The following is a 22,003-nucleotide window of genomic DNA, read 5'->3' on the forward strand; positions in this document are numbered from 1 at the left end:
TAATTGTGGAAAAACGCCGCTCACTGTCGGAAGAGAGACTAACTGTGCCTGAAATGCCATAGAGATTGTCTGATTTTGGAACGCGATCCCATGTATTAACAAGCATTGGCATAGCCAATAGGTCTCGCTTTTGGGACCTTATAAGTATTTAGTTATGCAGCACAATATCCTCGGTGCAAAAACATTAACTGTTGCATGGTTAAACACTTATAAGGCCCCAACGGCGAGACCTATTGGCTATGCCAATGCTTGTTTTTTAGTTTAGTTTTTTAAATGACGAGCAGTGCTATCAGGCTCCGGCTGCCACTTCGAGGTAGAGAGAGAGAGGGGGGGTAGAGAGAGGGGGGGTTAGAGAGAGAGAGGGGGTTAGAGAGAGAGAGAGAGGGGGTTAGAGAGAGAGAGAGAGAGGGGGTTAGAGAGAGAGAGAGAGAGGGGGTTAGAGAGAGAGAGAGAGGGGGTTAGAGAGAGAGAGAGAGGGGGTTAGAGAGAGAGAGAGAGGGGGTTAGAGAGAGAGAGAGAGGGGGTTAGAGAGAGAGAGAGAGGGGGTTAGAGAGAGAGAGAGAGGGGGTTAGAGAGAGAGAGAGAGGGGGTTAGAGAGAGAGAGGGGGTTAGAGAGAGAGAGAGGGGGTGTTAGAGAGAGAGAGAGAGAGGGGGTGTTAGAGAGAGAGAGAGAGGGGGTGTTAGAGAGAGAGAGAGAGAGGGGGTGTTAGAGAGAGAGAGAGAGGGGGTGTTAGAGAGAGAGAGAGGGGGGGTGTTAGAGAGAGAGAGAGAGGGGGTGTTAGAGAGAGAGAGAGAGAGGGGGTGTTAGAGAGAGAGAGAGAGAGGGGGTGTTAGAGAGAGAGAGAGAGGGGGTGTTAGAGAGAGAGAGAGAGGGGGTGTTAGAGAGAGAGAGGGGGTGTTAGAGAGAGAGAGGGGGTGTTAGAGAGAGAGAGGGGGTGTTAGAGAGAGAGAGGGGGTGTTAGAGAGAGAGAGGGGGTGTTAGAGAGAGAGAGGGGGTGTTAGAGAGAGAGAGGGGGTGTTAGAGAGAGAGAGGGGGTGTTAGAGAGAGAGAGGGGGTGTTAGAGAGAGAGAGGGGGTGTTAGAGAGAGAGAGGGGGTGTTAGAGAGAGAGGGGGTGTTAGAGAGAGAGAGGGGGTGTTAGAGAGAGAGAGGGGGTGTTAGAGAGAGAGAGGGGGTGTTAGAGAGAGAGAGGGGGTGTTAGAGAGAGAGAGGGGGTGTTAGAGAGAGAGGGGGGGTGTTAGAGAGAGAGAGGGGGTGTTAGAGAGAGAGAGGGGGTGTTAGAGAGAGAGAGGGGGTGTTAGAGAGAGAGAGGGGGTGTTAGAGAGAGAGAGGGGGTGTTAGAGAGAGAGAGGGGGTGTTAGAGAGAGAGGGGGTGTTAGAGAGAGAGGGGGTGTTAGAGAGAGAGGGGGTGTTAGAGAGAGAGGGGGTGTTAGAGAGAGAGGGGGTGTTAGAGAGAGAGGGGGTGTTAGAGAGAGAGGGGGTGTTAGAGAGAGAGGGGGTGTTAGAGAGAGAGGGGGTGTTAGAGAGAGAGGGGGTGTTAGAGAGAGAGGGGGTGTTAGAGAGAGAGGGGGTGTTAGAGAGAGAGGGGGTGTTAGAGAGAGAGAGGGGGTTAGAGAGAGGGGGTTAGAGAGAGGGGGTTAGAGAGAGGGGGTTAGAGAGAGGGGGTTAGAGAGAGGGGGTTAGAGAGAGGGGGTTAGAGAGAGGGGGTTAGAGAGAGGGGGTTAGAGAGAGGGGGTTAGAGAGAGGGGGTAGAGAGGGGGGTTAGAGAGAGGGGGTAGAGAAGGGGGTAGAGAGAGGGGTAGAGAGAGGGGGGTAGAGAGAGGGGGGTAGAGAGAGGGGGGTAGAGAGAGGGGGGTAGAGAGAGGGGGGTAGAGAGAGGGGGGTAGAGAGAGGGGGTAGAGAGAGGGGGTAGAGAGAGGGGGTAGAGAGAGGGGGTAGAGAGAGTGGGGTAGAGAGAGTGGGGTAGAGAGAGTGGGGTAGAGAGAGTGGGGTAGAGAGAGTGGGGTAGAGAGAGTGGGGTAGAGAGAGGGGTGTAGAGAGAGGGGTGTAGAGAGAGGGGAGTAGAGAGAGGGGTAGAGAGAGAGAGGGGTAGAGAGAGAGAGGGGTAGAGAGAGAGAGGGGTAGAGAGAGGGGTAGAGAGAGAGGGGTAGAGAGGGGTAGAGAGAAAGAGGGGTAGAGAGAGAGAGGGGTAGAGAGAGAGAGGGGTAGAGAGAGAGAGAGGGGTAGAGAGAGAGAGAGGGGTAGAGAGAGAGAGAGGGGTAGAGAGAGAGAGGTAGAGAGAGAGAGAGAGAGAGGGGTAGAGAGAGTACAAGCTGTAGAAATTTGGTGTAATGTGTATGCAGAGGGGCTATTACACTCATAAATCAGAGTCTAATTATTTCCATGTTGTTTCATTCAGGTTAGCTTTCCCTTTCATAATGGTTCTATTTAGTCCAAGTCAGATTCACTAGGCATTGGCGGACCTTGTTAGCACTTTAAAAAGCATCCTTTATGTAGGATGCTGAGAAGAGTCCAATTTCATTAGCCAGCAGCCAATTTGATATTAGACATATGGCCTGTTCAGCCATCCCTTTTCTCCCAATAATGGAGGACGTAATACTTTGAACAGACCTTTTAGACTGCATACCCGGTAGAGTGGTTTGTACTGCAATTAATGATTGCAGACAGCCTGCAGGTTAGTCCATCATCACTGTGGCCTCGATCGAGTACAGACATTTTTGAAAAATTGAAATTGACAATAGTTAATCATTTAAAAGAATGGCCAAACAATGCATGGCAATTTGCAATACCAGAAACCATGTTAACATAGCTTTTTAGAAGTTGATGTTCTTAAACGATTGGCTTGGAGTTACTGCCTTGCTTAAGTCTGAATGCAAGATACCAAACCATATAGGAAATATTTAAATTAGACAAAATGTTAACTGTCCCCAAACCAAGATTGGCGATCTTAGAACATAGATCCATGGTCTTTTGCAGATTGATTTCTTCCAGTTTCCTGGGTTAAGGTGACAGTAAACACAAGAAACAACCTACATAGACCAGAGGCGTCTTTTGTACATCATTTTTCTCTACTTGATAGCCTAGAACAAGAGGTGATAAAAAACAACCTTGCTTTCCAAGAAGCAGTTGGTCAACAAAGGGAAGGGGAAAAAAATTAAAAACTTTTTTGCCAGAGTACCTTCAGAAATTACTACAGGTTGAATTTCAATAGATTTTCTGCAAAGTTAACTCGATCTGTTACAGATAATACCTTTACATTTTAATTTTAAACTTGCAAGGGGGCAGACAGGGACACCTGAATCCTATTCAAATGACATGTGCAATAGGTAGAAAAATCAGCATAGTTACTTCACAAATGTTGCCAAGGTTGTGTTTAGCATTAGACGCGTTATAAATGGCAAACTGCCCTGGGCGACAGATTAGTGCTTTATGTTTTGAAAGGATGAGAATAACCGTAGGCAGATAATTAGCATCTCAAACTAAATGGTAAACTGTTTTACACGTGAAAAAGACTTATCGAGGTCTATATGTAGTTATCAGTTTTCCCCAACTGGAGAGGTATACAACCCGCAGATACAACCATTACACACTAAAGCAAATCTGCCTAGCTGTTGCAGTAAAGAAAAATTATTCTTTCTCATCTTCATGTTGTAGAAGTATATAAAGCACGAAAACAATCCTTAACAATGGTGGCCTGGAGCCACTACCAAAAGAAGAGTGGTCATCACTGAATTTACCCACCCCCATTTAGAAACTGCTAGTAACGTCTAATACAACCACCATCTGGCCAGCGACTAAAGTGTCAGCGGCTACAGTACTAAAATAGATTTAAGCCACTAATTCTAGTAGCCGTAATGCCGACATTTCACTTGCGCAAAATTATCATGCATCTTTAAGGGATTCTAAAACTTTTACAGCAAGGTAATGCATTTACCTTAGAACATTTTATTCGAGACTTTGTATAATGCAAGCAGCTTTTAACACACTTCAGAATCTACATAAAGCTTGTTAAGGGCAAGGAGAGGGTTAGAAAATCGAAGACTCAGTGATAATATCATGTCCGGATGGTGCTTAAGCCAGAAGTAGTATCCTAAACGTGAACCGTATAAGCGAGGTCATGTTCTCAGCAAGGCTGCTAAACAAAGGCATGCAACACCTTGTTTTCAAAGAAGTTGTACATATCGAGGGGAAAAACACCAGAAACCCACACAAGAGTCCAGGTAGGCTTTACCGTAATAGTAGAGCAGACTGTCCTAAAGAGTTTATTTTGAATGACAGAGTTGTAGGCTAAGAAAGCAAGGAGGCAGAAGTGTGATGGATGCCTAGAACAGTTGAAGAGAAATTCAAAGGAGGGGAAGGGAGTGGAATAAGTGGAACTGGGGAGGAGCAGCTCGCAGAGAGCAGATCATTATTAACTAGATACTAGGGGCTGAGGACGAACGTTTCTGAGCACCACCAAAAGGTCAACAAGTATATGCTGAGAAAGAAAGTACCTGAAAAGTTGAAGACGGTCGAAAGCCTGAGCGAGTCGCTGCAGTCATCAAGACTCTGTTTGGTGTGCGGCGAAAGTGAAAGCAGCGCGAATTAACGCGAGACGCGACGGGGGAGGTGCAGAGGAGCGTTCAGAGAGCAAGCGAGAGGAAAGACATATGGCGCCTGTTCAGGCACTGAAAGCTGGCGGTTGCGCACGTGCATGCTCGCGTGAGCGCAAGCGCTAGGCCAGCCAAAGCGTGGGGTAGCACTTTGAAATCCCCCTTACTAAAAGTCGAGCAAGCAGCGCATGCGCTGCTCTAGGCTCTACCTAAAAAGGTTGAGTGCAATTTGTTGGGGTTGGAAGGATCAGGGCTTTGCAATGACATTGGTGGTAAAACATTATTTTTACAATTGTGTTGAAACTAGGTTCTTGTAAAGGAAAGAGCGCAGTGCCTGACATTGAAAACAATAAAAATACGAGATCTTGCATGGTAAAGGGATAGTTCTGTGCCTTTACACTTACATTTCTTGCTATCACACATGTTACATAGGTGCCGTCATTTGGTGGAGTCATACATAACATAGTCCATGTACGGAAAGAAACATTACAGATTGGATTCAGACACTGTTTTCACATAAAAAATATATATATATAAACATATTGTTACAGAGGCACGATTCTTGCCACAAAAAAAATGCTCATTGTTGCCAGCGCTGTTAGTGTACCTTTACGTGAGAAATTGTGCATTACTCTGTATGTCATAGACCCAATGTGGATGTACATTACAGTTGAACTGGTAAGATTATTCAAGCGTGAGACAGGCTAATTGGGCGTGACTGACCTCTGATTCATTGAGGCCGTTCTGTATGGAATCGAAGAGGGACATCCATTTACATTCTCTTGTGTTGAGAATTGCTGCAATGTTGCCACTCCTCGGGCTAAGGGATGCCTTCTCAAGTACCACCCATTTCAGGTCATGTGGGCTGTGATCTGCAGTTTTAAAATGTTCCACTAAAGGTGCCCCCTGCACCTCGCATCTTATTTGGCTACAATGTTGTCGAATGAGTGCCTTACTTTTCTGCAGCGTTTGACCTATGTATATGAGCCCACACGGACATATAATACCATAGATCACATTTTCGTATAGAAGTTGGTAAAGGATTTTAAAGTTATCACTTGATGTCTGTATGTGAATTCTTTGGTTTCGATAGGGGTTTGGCATGCCTTGCATTGGCCACACTTGAAATGGCCTAGTGCTGGTCGTATATGCCATAAAGATTGGATTGTAGGTGCATCCAGGGTTTCAAGAAAGGAGCGTACAATGTGGTCCTTAACCCCTTGGGTGCTCATGAGGAGGTCAGCTCGTCATGAGCTACGGCGCTCCGGTGCTCTTGACGAGCTGAGCTCGTCATGACCTCGCCCGTTCCGTGGAACGCTCGAATGCTGGGATGATTCCCCTGCTGTGCTGAGCGTTCCATGGGAACGGGTGTGACCATGACGAGCTCAGCTCGTCATGAGCACCGGAGCGCCGTAGCTCATGACGAGCTGACCTCGTCATGAGCACCGGGGCGCTGTACACGCCCCCCGCCCCCATAGCACAGCGGGGGAAACAGCCCCGCACGGAAGGGGTTAATACTCTTGTCCTTCTTGTAGGAATGCATGGGAGGATTGATTTGTTCAATGTCATGTGATACTAATGTCCAATGTCTATTGATCACCTTCTTGATGGCGTGGCTTTGTGTTGAGAAAGTGGTGACGCATATCATCCTTTGTTCAAACCAGTCACTTTTTTCTTGTATTGTCAGTACATTTTCAAGGGGACTAAACCAAGCCCTCTTGATCAACCTTCTTGGGTAACCTCTCTCCAACAGTCAATTGGTCAAGTCCTGTGATTCACTCATGTAAACGGTTTTCTTGGAACAGTTCCTACGAATACGTAAGAACTGTCCAAAGGGGAGATTATACCGGAGTCCTCTAGGGTGATAGCTGCTGTATCTCACCAGAGAATTCCTCTCAGCCGGCTTGTGATACAGCGTGGTGTATAGTTGGTTCTCCTCACTCTTGATGGTGATATCCAATAAGTCTATTTCTCTGGGATCTAAGTGTATGGTGAATTTTATGTCCGGCCTCCTTTCATTGAGCCATGAATGGAAGTTGTCCAATTCGGTTGAGTCACCAGTCCACATCATCAGTATATCGTCGATATACCTCCTCCACATAGACACCGTTTCAATATATGGGTTAAGTTTACTGAATATGAAAGATTTCTCGAAATGGTCCATGAAGATGATGGCCATGTCCGGGGCGAAGGTTACTTGGCTAGGGTTACTTTCCTCATCCCTACCTGCAGCTAAGAAATGTTGGTATCCTGATGGATAATCACCTCTTTTTCCTTCTCAAGCTACAGCAGTAAGATTTGCCGTAACACGCTTTGTTTCATTTTCTATTCCACATCCTGCCATTTCTACCACAGAAGAAACATATTGTGGTACTACCCATTTTAGACTACTGTACTGGTATCTGACCTAGTCCTCCCCGAATTCCTATTTAATATCCTGTAACATATCTGCCGTGGGTCAAAAAACACAGCCAAGGGGTGCCCAATGAGTTTGTCAGGTCTGGACAAAGGAGAAAGCTGAATTAGGCTGAGATGGATTATCAGCTTCTACAAACGTCTCTTTTCACTTCCTGTTTGCCCGATTTTTATATTGGTTTGGATAGTGACATGGAAAGGGGGAGTTTGGAAGCATATGAAGGCATAGCTCCTGAGGGGGGGGGGGGGGGGGGGTGGTTGGGGAAGAGTTTTAAACTCTTGATGGCCACAACCACTAGCACTCGGGAGACACCAATCCCAAAATGGTTTGACAGGGATTGCTCAAATACTCTGCCCCATCTGATGGCAGCCCTGCAGCAGTCCTCAAGGGATGGGCAACTGGTCAGAAATTGTAGGCGGGCCTACAAGTTGGATCAAAAGGAGTGTAGATATAATTGACAGGTGTCAGCCTGGGAAGAGCTATGTCAAGCCTGTGATATGGGGGATAGTTCTATTTTCTGGAGTGTTGTGAACAGGCCTTGTTTCTCTGACGGTTTTGGCCTGCGTCTATGTCGTCATATCCCAGAGCAACAGTGGGTGGCTCATTTTGAGAGTATTTATAATCATGGGGAGGGGATGGGAGATACAATCCCCGAGGCAGCTGTTAAAACCGGCGACCGGGTAGTGTTCACATTAGATGAAATCCATCAAGGAATTCTTGCCTTGTCTAGAAATAATGCCCCAGGCCCAGATAATATACCTTCAGATCCATTCAAAGCTAATATTGATGTTTGGGCCCTGCTTTTAACCTCGGTCTTAAATGTGGCTGTATGGGTGGGGTTACTTGCTACCCTCCTGGTCTACTGCCGTGACAGTCTCCATATTTAGGAAGGGGGACAAAGAGAACCCACAATGCTATTGGACAATCTCATTATTGGATGTTACAGTTAAGGTCCGAGGAGGGGTGGAGGGGGATTAAAAAGGCTATCTTACTGGAAAGATGAGAACAACATCTTGAGTGATGTCCAGTATGGATTCAGGGCGGGGAGGTCGACAGCAGACCAATGCCTCAACCTCCAATTAATCCTCAATAAATATACAGTGGCTCAGCCTGAATCCCTACATCTTGCGTTTATGGATTTGACGTCCGCTTTTGACAAGGTTAACTGAGCTAAACTGTGGGTCGATTATAGTATTGTGGCATTATCTTCGGTGCGCTTTTCTCAGAGAGCAGGATGCACTGGTCAATTTTCTACAAGCTGTGGGGTCCACCAGGGGTGCATACTTGCACCTTTTTTGTTCACTGTGTATGTGAATGGGTTAGAGTCCTTGCTCCTCTCAGTGGTGGCCGACTGCCCTAAAATTAGGAACACATTTCTCCCCGTTCTGCTATACGCAGACGATGCAGTTCTGATGGCTCGGACCACACAGGGGCTGGATTTATTGTTGGCAATCTTTTATGGGCTCTGTACAGCCGTATTAGCTGCCAGCTTCCTCCATTACAATATTGATGAAAGAGGAGCGAGAAAAGGAAAGTATCACTTCTCTGCTCTCCAGCTTGCAGGCTCGACTGCTGGTTATATAACTGCAGGTGGCATGTAGAGCTGCAGAGTTACACACTGTGCATAGATGGCCACCTAGTGTTGGGCCCGGATGTTTGCAGTTTGTTTTGTTGTAGAAAAGTCTTTGGAAGCCACGGGATAGGGGACTCCTCCTTTGGATGATACTGCGCATGGGCATCGGCTCCACCCCCAGATTGTTTTTCGCCATTAGGGAAGTGATGGAGCTGTACAGGAGGTAGTGATGTCCATTTGATTTGCATCTAATTAAGATAACACTGGAACAGATAAAGGTAGGCGGGTGGGCGTGTGTAACTCTGTAGCTCTACATGCCAAGAACAGATGCATACTGGTAAGTAGCATTTTCCGTTCGAGGCATATGAGATGCAGATTACACACAGTGCATAGATTGTATAGCAGTACCCACACCTAGCGGCGACCACCAGTATCTGTTGCAGTTGTTTGAAACAGTGTTTTTAGTACAGCCTGGCCCACAGTGGCTTGTGGTTTAGTCTGCACATCTACACAGTAATGCTTTGTGAATGTGTGCGGTGTAAGCCATGTAGCTGCCTTGCATATATCTTCTAGGGGAATGTTCCCTAAGAATGCCATTGAAGCCCCTATCTTCCGTGTAGAATGGGCTTTTGGAGGAATTGTTAATGTACGTTTGGCTTTATGGTGGCATATTTGTATGCATTTAACAATCCATTTAGCGATCCCTGATTTTGATATGGGGTTGCCTTTATGTGGCGGTGAAAAAGACTGAAAAAGTTGTTTTGTTTTACGAAAAGTTTGTGTCCATTCGATATAGTATAGTAATGCTCTTTTGACATCTAAGGTGTGTAGAGCTCTTTCTGCGACTGTTTGAGGCTGCGAGAAGAATACGGGCAGCTCAACTGATTGATTTAGGTGGAATGGCGAAATGACTATAGGAAGGAATTTAGGATTAGTACGAAGAACCACTTTATTATGATGCATTTGCAGAAAGAGTTCTTGAATTGTAAATTCTTGTAGTTCACTAACTCTTCTGAGAGAAGTAATAGCTACCAGGAAAGCTACTTTCCAGGTTAGGAATTGCAATTCACATTTATGTAATGGTTCAAAGGGGGGGTCCCATTAATCTTGTGAGAACAATGGATTATTTACTTATCTGTAATCCTAGTTCTCATCCAGGGGTATACTGATCAAAGTCATAATCTATGAATAATCCCCACCCATGTGCAGGATCCCGGAGCATATAGAAAATACACATAAATATATATGTATACATATGTGAAACCATATATTTGCAGCCTAAAACATTTCCCAACTGGCAAATCTGCCGCAACATTACATGAATTAGCATACACACAGTAGTACTCTCCCAACCCCTAAGGAAGAAAGAGAGCAGTAAACATTTGCATACAACAATGCTTTATTGCCATAGGAAAACCTGTAATTGCAGGCATTTGCCAGTAGGCTGCAGTAGAGTATAACGAAACAAAGAAAGACTGACACCTTGCCTTTAAGGCATTAAAGTAGGGGTACCGTGCCTTTAAGATCTGAAGGCGACCCCCCTGCTCCCATGATGCACCACAGGTGGCAGTTGGGTCAGTTCTTTTTGGAGGTGCACGACACCTGAGTAAATCCATAGAAACCTTTCATACGCCTGCTCCCATGATGCACCACAGGTGGCAGTTGGGTCAGTTCTATTTGGAGGTGCATGACACCTGAGTAAATCCATAGAAACCTTTCATAACTTTATGATCATGCTCGTCCGGGGAGGTGGGCGGGAGCTTTTGACTTTGATGAGTATACCCCTGGATGAGAACTAGGATTAGAGGTAAATAACTAATCCTTCTCATCCAGGGGATACTCATCAATAGTCATAATCTATGAATAGATTAGCAAGCTCATACCCAAAATTTCGCGGACGAGCAAATAAGTATGCATAGAGACATGAATAAACTTCACGTTTTACATACAACTATGCAAATACATTTCTCAAAGACGCATGTCCCACTTGGACATCGGCCTGTGTATCTGAATCTAGGCAATAATGGCGGGTAAAGGTATGCACTGAACGCCATGTAGCTGCCTTGCAAATTTTAGAGATTGGAACATTACGAAGGAGAGCCGTAGTAGAAGCTTTCCCTCTAGTGGAGTGTACATGAGGTCTACCCTGTAAAGCCTTGTTAGCTAATTGATAAGACAGAGCTATACAGGAGACTATCCAGCGACAAATGGACCTTTTCGAGGCTGACAGACCAGTATTAGTGGTTCCATAATTAACAAAAAGCCGGTCAGACTTCCTAAGTGGAAGGGTTTTAGCCAGGTAAAACTTCAGAACCCTCCGGAGATCTAGAGAGTGTAAAGACCTCTCCGGAGGAGTGGTAGGTTGAGGAAAGAAGGTAGGCAGGGTGATAGACTGGTTGATATGAAAGTCTGAGACTACCTTAGGCAGAAAACCTGGGTGTGTCCTCAGTACCACCCTGTTGGCGTGAAACACTGTGTAAGATTCCTTACAACACAGGGCCTGGATTTCGCTAACACTACGGGCAGAAGTAATCGCTACTAAAAAAGCGGCTTTCCAGGTCAAGTGCTGCAAAGAAGCCTTGTGTATAGGCTCGAAAAGAAGCACCCATCAACTTAGTAAGTATGATGTTAAGCTCCCAGGGAGGGGAGGGGGACCTCACTGGTGGAAACACTTTCTTAAGCCCCTCTAAGAAATCTTTAACCACAGGCATAAGGAAGAATGATGTCTGAGAAGGTGACTTCCTATAGGCTGTGATTGCCGCTAAGTGAACCCTGATGCAATATATAAGGTAGAATCATCTGCTCTTGACCGTGGATAGGGTCAAGAGAGTTGTCAAGACACCATATGAAAAACCTCTTCCACTTGAAAGCATATGACTTCCTAGTGGAGGGTCTCTTGGCTTTTTTGAGAATGTTCATGCGGTCTGCTGGGAGGTCTAGGTGTCCATACTGAATGACCTCAGGAGCCATGCCGTCAAGCGAAGGAAAGGAAGGTTAGGGTGAAACACCTTCCCCTGGTCCTTGGTCAACTAGTCTGGACTGCAAGGAAGTCACCGGTGCGGGACTTCCGACAGCTGGAGGAGATCCGGGTACCACCACTGACGTGGCCACTCCGGCGCTATCAGGATCATCCTGGTGTTGGTCCTGTAGAATTTCTGAATCACCGCCGGGATCAGAGGCAGGGGAGGAAAGGCGTACAGCAATGTCTGCGACCAGCTGATAAAAAGTGCGTTCCCCCGTGAGCCCTGTTGGGGGAACCTGGACGCAAAGACGGGGCATTTTGCGTTTGCCGCGTCTGCGAACAGGTCTATGTTCGGTACGCCCCATTGTTGAAATACCTCCTGTGCGACTTCTTCGTTGAACGCCCAATCGTGAGCTTCTACGAAGTCTCTGCTTAGGCAGTCTGCTTGGACATTTTGGATCCCTGGTAGATGAACTGCCACGATGGATAGACCTCTTGCCAGGAGCCAGTGCCAGGTGGCTTGCGCTTCCAAGGATAGGACTCTTGACCTGGTGCCTCCCTGCTTGTTCAGATAGAAAATAGTTGTCGTGTTGTCCGTCTGAACTTGGATGTAGTTGGTGCTCAGAGAAGGATAAAGAGATTTGATCGCCAGATGACGGCTCGAAGCTCTAGGAAGTTGATGTGGTAACCTCGCTCTACCACGGACCAGAGACCTTGGACCTGAAGCTGGTCCATATGAGAGCCCCAGCCTTGAAGAGAGGCATCCATAACCACTGACTGAGATGGAGGAGGGCAATGGAATGGAACACCCCGGAGAAGATTGGAACGTTTCAATCACCATCTGATTGAGTCTCTGGCACCTTGTAGAAGAGAAACCCGGTCCTCCCAGTGACCTGACCTCTGAGACCATTGGTCCTCGAGAGCCTGTTGCTGGAGCCTCATGTGAAGGCATGCATTTGGCACGATGTAGATGCCCAAGGCCATCGATCCCAGGAGAGAGGACACTTGCCTGGTTGTGGGACTGTGATTGTCCAGTAGAAGACGACACTTCAGGAGCATGGATGACAACTTCTCCTCTGAAGGACACACGTTTGCCTGCACGGAGTCCAGGGAAGCGCCCAGGTAATGAATCCGTTGGGAAGGGTTGAGTACTGACTTTTTGAAGTTGACCTGCAACCCCAATGAGTTCATCGGGTTGAGACAGAACGAAAGATGGTTCTGAAGCAGAGCCGGAGTGGAACTTTTCAGCAGCCAATCGTCTAGATAGGGATAGATGAAGATCTTCCGCCTGCGGAGAAAAGCAGCCACCACCGCCATGCACTTGGAGAATGCCCGTGGCGCGGATTTGAGGCCAAACGGAAGCACTCGATACTGGTAGTGATGGCGTCCGATCTGAAACCTGAGAAACTTTCTGTGCTTTACTGAGACAGGTATGTGAAAATAAGCGTCCTGCAGGTCGATGGCATACATCCAGTCTCCTTGATGAAGATGCAGGAAGATCTGGTGCAGGGCTAGCATGCGGAATTATTCTCTTCTGATGAATCTGTTCAGTAGTTGTAGGTCTAGAATGGGCCTGTATTCTTTGACTACCCCTCTTTTTTGGACAAGAAAATAGCGGGAGTAGATTCCTTGATTTCTCTGCATGGAAGGAACCTCCTTTATGGCCTTCTTCTTGAGGAGGACAGAGACTTCGTCCTGCAGCAGTTGACTGTGGAATCGGGGAAGGTGCTTTATTTGAGGGAAGGCTTGTGGAGGGAGGGGGGGACTTGAACCTCAGCAAGTAACCATGCTGCACAATACTCAGCACCCATCTGTCCTTTGTTATGGATCTCCACTCTTCCAGATGATGAGAAACACTCCCTCCCACCGGAGTGGCGAACAGTTGCGGAGGAAGCAACAGCTCAGGGCTTGGGAGGCTGCTGCTGGTTATTGTTGCCTCTGCCTCTGCCAGGGCGTCTCTGCTGAAATTGGGATTTCTGCTGTGTTTGGGATGACCATTGAGGGGTTTGAACCCTCTGGTGGTAAGATCGCTTGTCCCCCTGACGAAAGCACTTTTTAAATTCTTTACGCTTCTCCAAACCGACAGTTTTAACAGTGTCCATTTCCGATTTCATTTTGGTCATCTCATCGTCAGCGTGTGAACCAAAGAGAGATGTACCATTAAAGTGGAGGTTCAAGATCTTCTGAGCATACGGCTTGAGGCCCGTAAGGCGGAGCCACGCCGAACGCCGTGAGCGGATTCCATGGGAGTAGCCATGGGCTGCGAGGTCAGATGCATCTGCTGCGGCACTAATGACCTGGTTGGCTACGAGCCCTCCCTCCTGTAGGATTTCGACGAAGTCCTGCCGGTCTTCCTTAGGAAGCTTCTCTGTGAAGCGAGTGAGGGAGTCCCAGAGGGACCTATCATACCTCCTGAGTAGAGCAGAGGCACTGGCCACCTTCATATATGAAGATGAGATGTTGCATACCTTCCTGCCAAACAAATCCATGAGTTTGCTGTCCTTTTCTGGGGGTACCGAGGATGAGGTGGAGGCCGAATGAGACTTCATGGCAGCCGCCACGATAACGGAGTCAGCTGGTGGATCCGATCTGAGGAACAAGGGGTCCTCTGCGGGAGCCTTGTACTTCTTGGCAAGTCTAGATGGAACAGAACCTACCACTGCTTGCGTGAGGAAGGTAGCCATCGACGGTTTAATGACGCCAGGCACCAGAGGTCTGAGCGCTTTCCGGCGATGAAGGGTATCAAAGATTATAGAGATGGGTACCACAGGAGTATGCAGAGAGATGTTAAGCTTCTTTGCTCCCCTGCCCAGCACATCTGTAAAAGTTGCGATGTCATCAATAGGTGAGACTCGTGAGGGAGGAGTAGAGTAGAAGTTCAGAGAATAATCCCGGGCCGTAGACCTCGAAGAAGAGGACCAACTTGGAGATCTTGTGCGTCCTCTCTTATGGGACCTGTCGCGATGACGGCTGTGCCGACCCCCGGATCTAGACCGATGTCTAGACGGAGATCTTGGACTGGGGGAAGGTCCTGGCTCGGCAGGCGTTCTTGGCCGTGCTGGAGAGCGTGATCTGGCAGGAGATCTTGGTCTGGATGAGGGTCGTGGCCTCCGAGGAGACTTAGATGGTCTGACCGGAGTACTTGTCCTTGGACCAGACGGTGAGAATGCGCGGGAGTAATCCGAGCACGGACTACTACGACCGCCCGATACAGCCCCCTGAGGACGGTGAGATGACACACTGCGTGATCTGTCCGCAGATCTGGGAGAAGCTTCTGTAGAGGTCTCCACGATGTTCAAACCAGGAGATGAAGATCTGTCTGCTGATGACCTGGACCCAGGTGACTCCACAACCACCGTGACCTGTTCCCTCGACGGCGAAAGCTTCGACGTCGAAGAGGTTTGTGTGACCAATGGCGTCGAGCGAGGCCTTGATGCTCTTGACGTCGATCGTCCACGCCGTGGTGACCTCGACGTCGATCTTCCTCGGCGTCGGTTCGACGGCGAACCTCCATGGCGTCATGTCGACGACGACCTTCAACGTCGTGTTGACGACGACCTTCTTCGACGTCGACCCTTCCTGACGTCGCCTAGACATCGACCTCCTAGACGTCAAATGGTGGGATCTTAAAGACCCTCTCGACGGCGGCACGCCAGCTGGCAGCGATCTGGAACCCGTCATAACTCTCGACGCTGACCTCCTCGAGGGCGGCGGAGAGTGTCTCCATGTCGACGGAAGCCTCAACGTCGACGGAGACTTAGACATGCCAGCAGCCACAGACTTCGAGCCCGAAGTGTTGCGTCTCGATGCCAATTTACTTGGCTGCGGCGGAGACTCTCGACGTCGCAATGGTGATCCAGAAGCGCGTATTGGCCTCTTCGACGGCGACTTCGACGGTGATCTTCGTCCTCCCTTCCTCTTTCTGGAGGCAGGAGATGCGGAACGTTGCCGTTTTTGGCCATGCTTGCTTGAAGAAGACATCCTGGGGCCTCCATGGCCACACACCTGATGACTTTTGTCTTTCTCCAACATGGCATGAAGTCGGATACGTTCTCGGTCACAAAGGGTTCGCCTAGAGAACTTCTGTCAGTGGTGGCACTGGTCAGGGTTGTGTGCAGATGAAAGGCACACAATGAACATTGAGTGTGGGTCAGCCAATGCCATCTTCTTGTCACAAGAAGGACACTTCCGGAATAAAGCAGGCATTCTGACAGAAAATTGTAGTGGAATACCACAAAAAACCAAAGTAGAAGCCTTAATAAACCAGAAGATGTCGAATTTTCTGAACAAATTCACTCAAATTAACAATTTCAGTCAAAAACTGAAGAGCTCAAGCTCCAGGATCCTCACAGAAGGAGCCGGAAAAAAGAACTGGCCCAACTGCCACCTGTGATGCATCATGGGTGCAGGGGGTCGCCGTCAGGTCTTAAAGGCACAGTACCCCTACTCTAATGCCTTAAAGGCAAGGTGTCAGTCTTTCTTTGTTTCTTTATACTCTACTGCAGCCTACTGGCAAATGCCTGCAATTACAGGTTTTCCTATGGCAATTAAGCATTGTTGTATGCAAATGTTTACTGCTCTCTTTCTTCCTTAGGTGTTGGGAGAGTACTACTGTGTGCATGCTAATTCATGTAATGTTGCAGCAGATTTGCCAGTTGGGAAATGTTTTAGGCTGCAAATATATGTTTTCACATATGTGTACATATATATTTATATGTATTTTCTATATGCTCCGGGATCCCACACATGGGCGGGGATTATTCATAGATTATGACTATTGATGAGTATCCCCTGGATGAGAAGTTTAAGTTCCACACAGGTGCAGGTGGCGTTCTGGGAGGAATTATCCCTTTGAGTCCTTCCATGAAAGCTTTTATAGCTGGTACTCTAAAAATAGATAGATGTTGCCTATTTTGTAAGTATGCTGCAATGGCAGCGAGGTGTAGTCTGCCAGATGTGTAGGCTAAGTTACACTTTGAAGGTGTAATAGGTATCTTATGATGTGTTGGCAGTATATGACAAACCGTTTCCACTTGGAAGCATAACATGCTCAAGTGGTGGGACGTCTAGCTTCTTTGATAACGTTCATACATTCTGGAGGAAGGTTAAGGTAACCAAACTCAATGACCTCAGGAGAAAAATCGCTAGGTTGAGCTGAGCTGAGTCCGGGTGTCTGATCTCTCCATGGTTCTGTGTTAATAGGCATGGAGATAGGTTTAGTTTTTGGTGTGGTACTACAGACATCTGCAGCAGTGTGGTGTACCACGGTTGTCTGGCCCAAGTTGGAGCGTCTAGAATGAGCATTAGGGAATGTTGCTGTAGTTTGCATACCACTAATAGAAGTAGTGGGAGAGGAGGAAAAGCGTACGCAAATAGTTTTGACCAGTTCATCCATATCGCATTGCCTTTGGACAATGGGTGTGGGTATCTGGCGGCAAAGTTTTGGGCATTTTGCATTTTCGTGAGTGGCAAAGAGGTCCATCTGAGGTTGTCCCCACATTTGAAAGAACGGATGAAGAACTTGCGGGTGAAGTTCCCACTCGTGGATCCGCTGTGTTTGTGGACTTAGAAGATCTGCCATAGTGTTTTGTACTCCTGGAACGTGTTGGGCTAAGAGGAAGATCTTTAGTGGTATAGCCCATCTCCATATCTGCTGTGCTAACAGACAGCTGCAGAGAGTGTGTTCCCCCTTGTTTGTTTATGTAGTACATAGCTGTCATTGTCTGTGCGGACTAAGACAGCTTTGCCTGAGACCTGAGTTTGAAAAGCTTTTAGGGCTAGAAACACAGCTAGCAACTCTAAGTGGTAGATGTGGAGTAACTTTTGTTGTGGTGTCCAACTGCCTTGCATGGTGTGATGTAGTAGGTGAGCTCCCCAGCCGGAACGCGATGCGTCCGCTGTCATGACTATTTGAGGAACTGGCTCTAGAAACGGTAGCCCTTTGAAAAGGTTTTTGGTGTTCCACCATTGCAGAGAACGAGGAGTCCGACCGTCTACCAACACTAGGTCTGTTAGTTGACCTTGAGCCTGATTCCATTGGCGTGCTAGGCACTCTTGAAGTGGACGCATTTGCAGTCTTGCGTGAGGTACTACAAATATGCAAGACGCCATCATTCCTATGAGCTGCATGAACACTCGAGCTGGTAGCGAGTGTTGTGGTTTGAATTTTGTTAGGAGAGTTTGTAGACTTGTTATCCTGGCTGGAGAGGGATAAGCTAGTGTTAGTGGGTGTTTATTGTAGCACCGAGATACTGTTGTATGTGCGAGGGTAGCAGATGCAATTTGGTGTGATTTACTGTGAATCCCAAATCGTGAAGCAGTTGAATAGTAGCGTGAGTGTGTTGTACACACTGGCTGTTTGAGCTGGCTTTTATGAGCCAGTCGTCTAGATATGGGAAGACATGAATGTGTTGTCTTCTTAAGTGTGCTGCTACTACTGCTAGGCACTTTGTAAACACCCTTGGCGCTGTTGTGACTCCGAATGTGAGCACTTTGAACTGGTAGTGCTGCCCGTCTAGCACAAATCTGAGATATTTTCGGTGCGCCGTGTGGATGGGAATATGGAAGTAGGCGTCTTTGAGATCTAGGGTGACAAGGAAATCGTTTAGTACCAGAAGTGGAAGGACTTGTTGGAGTGTGACCATGTGTAAATGATCCAACTGTATGTAAATGTTTAGAGGTCTGAGGTCTAGGATGGGTCTTAGAGATCCATTCTTCTTTGGTATTAGGAATATAGGGAGTATACTCCTTTGTTTTTCTGATGCTCTGGAACTATCTCTATTGCATTCTTTTGCAGGAGGGATATTACCTCCTGTCTGAGCAGTGTTAAATGTTCTTGCGACATTGGACGCTGCTTGGGTGGTATGTTTGGATGTTAGTTCTAGATTGAATTATTTGGAGCACCCACCTGTCAGATGTGATGTTTTCCCAGGCTGGCAGATATTGTTGAAGTCTTCCCCCGACAGGAGTGGAATGGGACGGGGGAAGGGAGTCATTGGGCAGGGGTAGAGGCAGAGCGGGAGTTGTTATTTTTACCTCTGCCTTTGTTATTGTTACCCATGTAACATCCCCCGTTGGTAGCCCTTGCTGTAAGTGGACTGTGTAGGGGCTTTGTATGAGGTAGAAGGTGTGTCTGAAGAGTATCCCCTGGTGGCACCTCGATAGGATGAGCGTCGAAATGAACGTCTGGGAGCCTGCGACTGCAGGGCTCCCATAGATTTGGCGGTATCTGGATCCTTTTTTATTTTTTCAAGTGATACATGTATGTTAGGTCCGAATAGGTGTTGCTCATCAAAGGGTTGATTAAGAATGGCACTTTGTACTTCAGGCTTGAACCCTGATATGCGTAGCCAGGCATGTCTACGTAATAAAATGCTGGTGTTAACTGCCCTAGAGGCCGTATCCGCTGCATCAAGTGCACACCGAATGGAGGTGTTTGTAATGTTTTTCTCCTCTTGGACAAGCTCATTTGCTCTATCCTTCTATTTATCAGGGAGGTGCCTCATTAATGATTCTAATTCATCATAATGTGCCCTGTCGTGTCTGGTTAATAATGCCTGTGTATTGGCAATAAGCCACATGTTTGCTGCTTAAAACGCCGTTCTTTTCCCTGATGCGTCAAGTAGCTTAGACTCTTTATCTGGTGGCGGAGCTTCCCCTGATGTTTGTGAGTTTGCTCTCTTGCGTGCATTGGAACCTACAAGTGAGTCTAGCTGTACTGGACCTTTAATATATACAGGGTCTTAGGGGGCAGCTATATATTTTTTCTCTATACGAGGGTTAATGACCCGAGTTCTGACTGGGTCCTTGAAGACTTCAGGAGCATGCTTAATGACTCCTTTAAGCATTGGTAAAGTGGATGAGGACCTTTGTGCATTATCAAAGGTATCCATTAGGAAGTCTTCACCTACAGGGTCTGTGTGCATGTCTACCCTATGATATTGCACAGCATTGTGAATTAATTGATTGAAACCCATAGTGTCTTCTGGTGGGGAAGGCCTTGAGGGGTATATGTCATCCTGAGGGACGTTTGGGACATCTGGGGTAGTATAATCATCCCACAGGTCAGGTGATCCTGTAGGAGTAGCTGGATCAGGTATGTTACCCCCATATCATCAGAGCTATCATCCCTGTTGTCATCGTCTGGTATAATAGAGGATGTTAGGGAATGTTGTGGTATGGGAGGAGGTGGTGATGGTACAGAGGAAAGAGAAGGGCAAGGCAGTCTTAGGGGAGAGGTAGCCATGTCCTTCTTCTTTGAATGTGGAGCTGGAGCTGGTGTGGCCAGTGGTCGTTTTTTTGAAGCTAGAATTAGCTGTCCAGTGATTGGATCTTTAGCTAGAGTCTTTTGAGCAGGGTTTTGATGAAATAAGTCCTCTGCAGGAGGCCGATCCTTTGGTGCCGAGGAAGATTTCGGCACCGAAGCGGTTTGCTTTGGTTTTTTGGCAATGTCTTTGCTCGGAGAAGCAGGAGTCTTTTTCGGCTCCGAACCTCTTTTTTTGGTTCCGAGTATTTTTTCGGATCCCGTACAGTGTTTGGATCCGATGGTTTTTTCGGTTCCGGGTGTTTTTTTGAATCCGAAGCAGGTTTGCTTGGTTCCGACCTGGGTTTCGGTGCCAAAGGAGTAGTGGTATGCTTCGGCGCAGATGGTTTGGATGTCGGCGTGGCCGGTAATGTTGTCTTTTTCGGTGCCGGTAGGTATGCGCTGGCACCTTGGGAAGGCCGACTCAAGCCAGAGCCGCCTGAAGGCTTAGTTAGCTTCTTAGCCGGGCCCGATGGTGGGGCAGGAGAAGCAGTGTGTCGGTGTGCGAGGGTGTAACCGGGGCCTTCTTTGGTTGTGTCGAGGAAGGGTCGGGGTCGACGGTCTTACTTACGCCCGTTGTGCTGGAGTGATGTCCTCGACATCGGAGTCTTCTGCCTCGGATTTGCTGTCGACGTCCTGTTGTTCTGGAACATTGACGCCTTCCTGAAAGATGTCGTCCGGAATGGAAGCTGAAGATCGAGCCATTGTTCTCCTCGCTCTTCGGTCCCGGATAGTCTTTTTGGAGCGGAAAGAGACACAAGCAGAACAGTCTTTGGCCTCGTGCTCCGGGGAGAGACAAAGGTTACACACTTCATGAAGGTCGGTGTGGGGAAACTTCGACCCACATTGAGGACACTTATTAAATGGCGTCCTTTCCATGAGGTGGAGTCGAGGCCTAGCTAGGCACGAAGGCCGTCGACCGGAATCGAAGTTTTCGGTGTTGAAGAATAGCGTCGACTGGAAAAGTGTTAGAAACTTAATTTCTGTAAGTTGGTGAGGATTGAGCGCCGAAGGAAATCTGTTCCAACACGGAGCGCTGGAAACACATCCGAGCCCGGTGGCGGAAAAAAACAATCTGGGGATGGAGCAGATGCCCATGCGCAGTATCATCCAAAGAAGGAGTCTCCTATCCCGTGACTTCCAAAGACTTTTCTACAACAAAATAAACTGCAAACATCCGGGCCCAACACTAGGTGGCCATCTATGCACAGTGTGTCTTGGGCAGATAATACAAAGACAGTGTATACTCTGCCGCTTCAGCTGCCCTCCCTCTTATTCCCTCTGTCTAGCAGCCGCCACTTCTCGCTTACTAAAAACCTTGACTTCAGAAACGGATCTCAACATCCTCTCTTACCTTCATTCGTTGATTTGTTCCCCTGTGAAATGGATCCAAAAGAGAAAAACCAGTGGAAATTTCGTCTTTTTCTGACATTTTTCTATTCCAAAGCAGTGCTTGAAATGGAAAAATAGAAATGCAGGTACTCAGTACCAGAGTATCTGTTTGTTTCTGTGAAGTGCCTGTAGTCTCCAATTAAAGATATCACATTTCTCTTGAAACGTGCTGGTTTCTCTCTCAAAATAAAAAAGTGCCGGTACTCCGTACCGCATGGTACCGGCCCATTTAAAGCACTGTTCCAAAGTGCCGCTGCGGGAATAAAAGGTTACAAATATAAAAAATAACTAAATGAAGCCAGACAGACTGGTAGCAAAGTGGCCAGATTGATTTTATTCACACCCAAACACATTTGCGCCACTCTACTGAGTTTGCAAGTGAAGCGCTACTTTTGTTTACTTGTCTTTCTTTGAATAGCGTTGTTTTCACCCGGGAGGGGAACTAGTGCACCAATCTTGGAGGTACTGCAACACGTTTATTGGGAAACAAAATGAGTACTGCGGCTCGGTGTTCAGGGAAGTGGTCTTTTTACCATACTGCTTACGTTCTGTATGGATACAAGCACTGGACATTGAAATAGGTCCATTCCGTGCATGTATTGATGGCCTTAACGTTTCAAAAGCAAAAGCATTCACTGATTTCTGAATAGTGAGTGTAAAAGCGTTAAAGTAACCTTGTTGTTCCTTCTTACATTTCACATGCTTTACTTAATTTTGCATTCCTTATGAGTGTTTTCTTTTTCCAGGATGTTGTTTCTTTTTTTTGT

General features: G+C 47.3%; 1 protein-coding gene across 1 annotated transcript in view; it reads right to left on the reverse strand.

Annotated features, from left to right (window-relative positions):
- The window catches only part of HIRIP3 (HIRA interacting protein 3), a 175,686-nt gene that overhangs the window by 52,829 nt on the left and 100,854 nt on the right, over positions 1-22,003 (reverse strand). The window lies entirely within an intron of this gene.

Source organism: Lissotriton helveticus, chromosome 7, assembly GCF_964261635.1.
Source record: "Lissotriton helveticus chromosome 7, aLisHel1.1, whole genome shotgun sequence".
NCBI classification, from domain to species: domain Eukaryota; kingdom Metazoa; phylum Chordata; class Amphibia; order Caudata; family Salamandridae; genus Lissotriton; species Lissotriton helveticus.